This window comes from Myotis lucifugus, unplaced genomic scaffold (genome assembly GCF_000147115.1).
Source record: "Myotis lucifugus unplaced genomic scaffold, Myoluc2.0 scaffold_22, whole genome shotgun sequence".
NCBI classification, from domain to species: Eukaryota; Metazoa; Chordata; class Mammalia; order Chiroptera; family Vespertilionidae; genus Myotis; species Myotis lucifugus.
Genome location: NW_005871070.1, coordinates 660,597 through 667,335, shown reverse-complemented (window position 1 = coordinate 667,335; position 6,739 = coordinate 660,597). Strand labels below are relative to the sequence as shown.

Here is a 6,739-nt window from a genome sequence, read left to right as displayed (position 1 = left end):
ATGGTGCTCTAACCAACTGAGCTACTTAGCCAGGGGTCCCTCTTTTTTGATGCTCCCAGACTCATTAAAAATCCAAAAACAGCTTTTGCAGCTTGAGAAGCCAAGCTGCCTATGCCTACGGTTTGGATTCTACATCATGACCTTGTTGTGCCAACTCTGGGCAATGCCCTTGTCTGCACCACAGGATCCAGGTGTTTTCCACTGATCTCCACTCAGGGGATATCAGTGCCAAGGCTTGGCCATAACCTTTTATAGAGTGACACCCACTACTCTGAAACATCTATTCATCTGTTCATTTGTTCTACAAAGATTTGCCAGCCTTTATATATATAAGCCTTGGGAATACAAAAACTTTGGGCAAAAATAAGTGCCCTCAGTACAGACAGCACATTCTAGTATGAAAGAAAAACACAATAAAAAAAATATCATAACTGTGTACAGGTAGCTATGAGAGCAAGTCATGGAAAGTCAGGGAAGGTTTCACAGGGAAGGGAAGTATCTTTAAGAAGGTATGCTCCTCCTCTGTCTCTTCCGGTCCCTGGCGCTTCGGGGGCCGCGGGCTTCTGTGCAGAGATGACCAAGTCCAAGAACCACACCACGCACAACCAGACCCGAAAATGGCACAGAAACGACATAAAGAAACCCCGGTCACAAAGATACAAATCTCTTAAGGGGGTAGACCCCAAGTTCCTAAGGAACATGTGCTTTGCCAAGAAGCACAATAAGAAGGGCCTGAAGAAGATTCAAGCCAACAACGCCAAGGCCATGAGCGTATGCGCTGAGGTTATCGAGGCCCTGGTCAAGCCCAAGGAGCCCAGGCCCAATATCCCAAAGGGCGGCAGCCGCAAACTCAATCAACTTGCCTACATCGCTCACCCCAAGCTTGGGAAACGTGCTCGTGCCCGCATTGCCAAGGGGCTCAGGCTCTGCCGGCCAAAGGCCAAGGCCAAGGCAGAAACCAAGCCCCAGGCTGCGGGTGCGGCTGCAGCTCAGGCTCCCAAAGGGGCCCAGGTCCCCACGAAGGCTCCACAGTAGAGGCCTCTGTCTGCCAACATGAGGATGGAAGGACTGGTGGGACCCCTGGGCTGCTGTCTGCGTGGCACTGGTGTCCTCCTGTGCTGTTTATACAAATAAACCTGTGGCAGGAAAAAAAAAAAAAAGGATAGGTATTTAGGCCCACCAGCATAGCTCATTGTTTTCGCGTTGACCTATGAGCCAGGAGGCCACAGTTAGGTTCAAGTCAGGGCACATGCCCAGGTTGGGGGTTTGGTCCCCAGTGTGGGGCATGAGGGAGGCAGCCAATCAATGACTCTCTCACCACTGATGTTTCTATCTCTCTCTCCCTCTCTGAACTCAATAAAAATATTTTTTTTAAAGAATAGGTATGCAGTGTGTGTCTTCCATGTCTGATTTATTACATTTAGCACAAGTGGCAGGATTTCCTTTTTTAAGGATGACTATCCCATTGCATAAGTAAAATTTATATAAAACATGTATTATATTATACATATAGTATATAAATATGTAAACACATTTGCAACAATACTGTACTTGAAATTAGCTAAGAGGATAGATCTCAATTTAAATCTTCTCACCATATACACATACAGACACAAAATGGTAACTATGTACAGGTGATGAATAAGTTATTTAGCTTGCATACATATATCAAAACATCAAGTTTCACACCTTAAACATAAACAACTTTTATGTCAAAGAAGTTGTTAAAAATTAAAGTTGTTAAAAATTAAAGAGAAAGTATGAAATTTCTATTTAAAGAGCTGCCTGTCTCCTCTCCCTCCCACAACCAACCTCCAGGTCCTAGGACTTCTATTCCCCTCCTGCAAGCATCAGCCCTCTTACGTGGATGACCACAGGGACTTATCTCTTTCCTGCTTACTTATTGCCTCCAGCCTCACCTTCCCATTCTGACCATATTTTGTCCTGCTTAAGTCTCCCACAGGATCCTCACTGCCTTTAAGATAAAATCTAAGCTTCTTCACCCGGCTTACATGTCCCTTCAAGATCCGATCCATATTTATCTCACCAGTTTCATGCACTATATTTTCTGAGTGTGTTTATTGGGAGAAGCAGAAATTACCCAATTGAAATAACCCCCAAGACCAGTGATGGCGAACCTATGACACGTGTGTCAGAGGTGACACTCGAACTCATTTTTTTGGTTGATTTTTCTTTGTTAAATGGCATTTAAATATATAAAACAAATATCAAAAATATAAGTCTTTGTTTTACCATGGTTGCAAATATCAAAAAATTTCTATATGTGACACGGCACCAGAGTTAAGTTAGGGTTTTTCAAAATGCTGACACGCCAAGCTCAAAAGGTTTGCCATCACTGCCCTAGACAGTGGTCGGCAAACTCATTAGTCAACAGAGCCAAATATCAACAGTACAACGATTGAAATTTCTTTTGAAAGCCAGATTTTTTAAACTTAAACTATATAGGTAGGTACATTGTTATTAACTTAATTAGGGTACTCCTAAGGCTTAGGAAGAGCCACACTCAAGGGGCCAAAGAGCCGCATGTGGCTCGTGAGCCGCAGTTTGCCAACCACGGCCCTAGAATCTTACAAGTGAATTACTTGTTAGATGTTCTGCAGGTACCAACATTCTCTTTGTAACAGTTACCTAATACACTGGTAGTACAGGGCCTGGGACAGTGATAGTGAGGGAAATAGACTCTATTTCCATTAAAAATCAAGAAATCAGGACTCTCAATAAAGATGAGGAAAGTAAGAGGTTGGTGATAGTAAAAGATGAAAATTTTGGACATGAGTGTAAGGCCTTGTGCCTCAACCCCACATCAAAATGTTTTAGGGAGAAGACAGGTAGCACAGATTCCAGGTAAGTGTAAACCCTCAAACAAAAGAAACTTGAGTCTTTCTTCTTGCCTGGAGTTCTATACTAACAGGCAATGATAGTAAAGTAGTAAGCGGAGTGGAGATGGCTAAGTGAACAGCACCTCACCCCTACTTAGGTGTACCTGGGTGTGATCAGGGAGCTGAAAAGAACCACAGAAGTCTCAAAGCCCTCAATAAAGGGTGAAGAAGGTATTTTCAAATCAGCAAACTGAGCAAGGCAGTGATGGACAGCCCCACAGCCAGCAGCAGGAGTGTGGACCGGCTGAGTATGGAAGATCAGCAGAACCAGTATGAGCAAGGGCTTTGGGAGCCTGGTCAGCAGGGCATCATGGCTGGGCTCTCCTGGAGCACCACCAAGAGAAGCAGCCCACAAGTCTCAGGAGCGACAGTGAGGGAAAGGCTGATGGCCAAGGTCTAAATGGAATAGCCTTCTAGTCGTGAAACAGGAGTAACAAAATGCTCTTTGTTGGTTCATAAACTGGTCCTGTACATGGAGGGCAAGCAGAAACTGAAGAAAGAGACAAACCTCTCCAGATTGGTAGGTGGCAAGTTTAGTAAGCAAGAGAACTGGCTTACTAGGCTTGCCTTCTGTGGCAATAAGACAAGTAGATCTCCCCACCCACCCGCCAGAATGTCAACAGTTTATGTAGAGGCCTTAATCTGGTTAGGTCATGTATTCAGTCCCGATGGTGGGAACAGTGGGAAGAACAGTACATCCCATGAACAAGGGAGTGGTTGAGGATCCTCCAATTACCTGGGTCCAGCCGGAGGTCACTCTTCCGGATGACCTCATCCAACCCTTCCCTGATCTCAGGACTTCTTACAAGCTCCATAGGAATTTTGATCACCCTCAGGGAAAAGAGCAGAAAAAGAACATGAATTCTGGAGCAAGCTACTTGGACTTACATCTGTGGACTCTGAGAAAAAAGCTACCAATTCAATGCCAACAACCACCGGTTAACACATCTCAAGTCTACCAGTTAATAGGTATGTGATCTTGAGTAAGTTATTTAACCACTCTGTTCCTTGGTGTCCTCATTGGCAAATGGGAATAATAATTGTGCCTATCTTAGAGGTTATCCTTAGCATGTAGAACAGTGCCTGGCACAGGGTGAGTACTCAATTCATGTTACAATTACTATCAAGCATATTCATTTGTACTTCATTATGCATCTGTGTATGATCTGTACAGTATAATCTGTGGACTCTACTACTTACCATCTGTGCAAGCATTTATAAGGTCTTTAAGCCTTAGTTTCTTCATCCATAAAAGGCAGATGATAATGTGGGGTACCTAATAGACAATGAAGAGTTGGAGAGGAATAAGTCCTCCCATGACATTGATGACAGCCAACACTTGGAGGGCATTCAGTAAGTGCCAGGCAGTGTTCTAACATAGTACAGGCACTCAATCATTTCATCTTCACCCAACCCTTAGAAGTAGGTACTATGATTGTCCCCCTCTTACAGCTGAGGAAGAGGCCCAGAGAGGCTAGAAAATGTGCCTCATCTGGAGCATCTAGGATGATGTGTGACTTCCAAATCCTATCCCAGCCTCTCTTATTGTGCTATAGAGTCCACAATCACTGCTTTTAAAAGAAAATATTTACAGAAAATAAAAAATTTAATGTACTATAATTTACTTCCAAGAACTCATATTTTGAAAGCTTTTCATGCATAAGGTGGAGTTAAAGTCATACTTGCAATTTTGTATCCTATCAACAAACTATTCTTTGCTTTTGGGGTCCAATTATTTCAAACAGGAGTAGGGATTACCTTTCAAAAATCAAACACTAAGGCATCGGTGTTGATTTTTTTAAAAAATCACAAAGATTTAGAAAAGTTCATAAGTGGAGGAGATAGTGAAACAGCACTTGAGTTTCCAGTTATGTGGTAGCTACTGCCCCGCTGTGGTGAAAAGGTGTTATTGACTTCAAACCATATTCACCTCTTTTTTTTAATTTTTTAAAATATATTTTTATTGATTTCAGAAAGAAAGGGAGAGGGAGAGATAGAAACATCAATGATGAGAGAAAATAATTGATTGGCTGCCTCCTGCACGCCCCTACTGGGGATCAAGCCCGCAACCCGGGCATGTGCCCTTGACCAGAATTGAACCTAGGACTCTTTGGTCCTCAGGCCAATGCTCTATCCACTGAGCCAAACCAGCGAGGCCACTATATTCACCTCTTGATTGAAATTTATACTCAATATTTTCTTTTCTTTAATACTTATCATTTTCTAACATGTTTCTGTGAAATGCCTTTCTTGTTATTTTTATTATTAATTATTTTCTTACTCTAGTAAATATCTACTTTGTTCACTGAAGGCTCAATAATATAAAAAATAATAACAAATTAAAATTTTCACTCAATTCAAGAGCTAGTTCAGCAATTCTACAAGTAAATAGTGAAAATAATACAGAAAAATGTAATGACATGTATATCAACAGAAAGAAAGAGAACAGAACAAATGTATCTTGATAAGTTTTGTTTTATGGTCCTTCTAAAATTTAATAGAAAAAAAATATAGCTAGAAATAAAATTGTAATATTAATTTTGTTAAATCACAGGACTCAGAAATAAAAGACAAATATACTCTAATGTATGAGTCATCTAACACATAGAAAATCTTTTTATTAATTATTTGGATTCAAATTATAATTTTTTAAGTAAGATACATAATTAAATATCCTTGACTCCCTCCCTGCAAATATCTGACTGGTAGGTTAGTTCTTTTTCTAAGTTTCTAGAATCATCAGCAACTGATATTTTTAGCACAAGGCACTGTTCTATAAATCTTTTTCATCTCTAGTCTATCAGCACATATGTAACCTACATGCTATTGCATAAAAAGTATTGAATGATACTATCTCTGAGTTATTTTTCAGCTGCAACTGCTAAGAAACACGTACTGATATTACACAAGGTGTCATAGAGTTGTGCAAAGGAGACCCATTGTTAACCCAGACTCTAAGCAGGAAGGAACCTTCATTACCAAAACCCCTTCCCATGGCTATAGCCTGCAAAGAATCCCACCCTGCAGAGCAGACCCAGCAGACAGAGGACATAACCACGCAACACTCTGCAGAAAGCAGCTGCATCATGTCACCATTTTCAAGGAGATCAAGGAATCTTCCCCCAACTGGAGTTTGGGAACCTTCCCCCTCATCTTCCACCATCAATGTGTCTCTTCTAATCCTTGTTTCTTCTCTATTTTTCCTCTCTTACAGAATAGCTGCTGCTCTCTGAATTTTTCTATATTCAACTTTTAGAGAAAAAGAGTATAATTAGTCTAGTTAATTACTTTATATTTACTAGAGAAACTTTTTCATACTACGTCATTTCATAGGTCAGCAGCCAGCCTATTAGGGGCTTTTAGGAAATTTAATCCCATCCATTTGCTAAAGGAGGAGACTGGGGCTGGCTGCTTAACTTAGCAGAAGTTACAAGCAGGGGAACATGCCCAGTGTAGCAGGCATTATGATTGACATGTCTAGTATAGTATGTTAAGGATTGATTTGTCTTACTCTGCAGAAGTAACTTTGGATTTTATTTACAAGTGAGTTTTATCTATGACAGACAAGAAGAGATGCATAGAAATAGATAGCATAGTTACATCATTATTAAACACATTTTTTAATCACACTTTTTTTCTAATAAATAAAAGTAAGTTCTAGACATCCTATATAATAAAAGGGTAATATGCAAATCAACTGAACGGCAGAATGACCGGTCGCTATGACGCGCACTGACCACTATGACGTGCTCAACGCAGGAGCTGCCCCCTGGTAGTCAGTGCACTCCCACAGAGGGAGCGCCACTCAGCCAGAAGCCGGGTCATGGTTGGCGAGTGCA

General features: G+C 41.2%; 1 pseudogene; it reads left to right on the top strand.

Annotated features, from left to right (window-relative positions):
* The first annotated feature begins 573 nt into the window (after positions 1-573).
* LOC102419991 lies at positions 574-1,035 on the top strand (annotated as a pseudogene).
* The last annotated feature ends 5,704 nt before the right edge of the window (positions 1,036-6,739 follow it).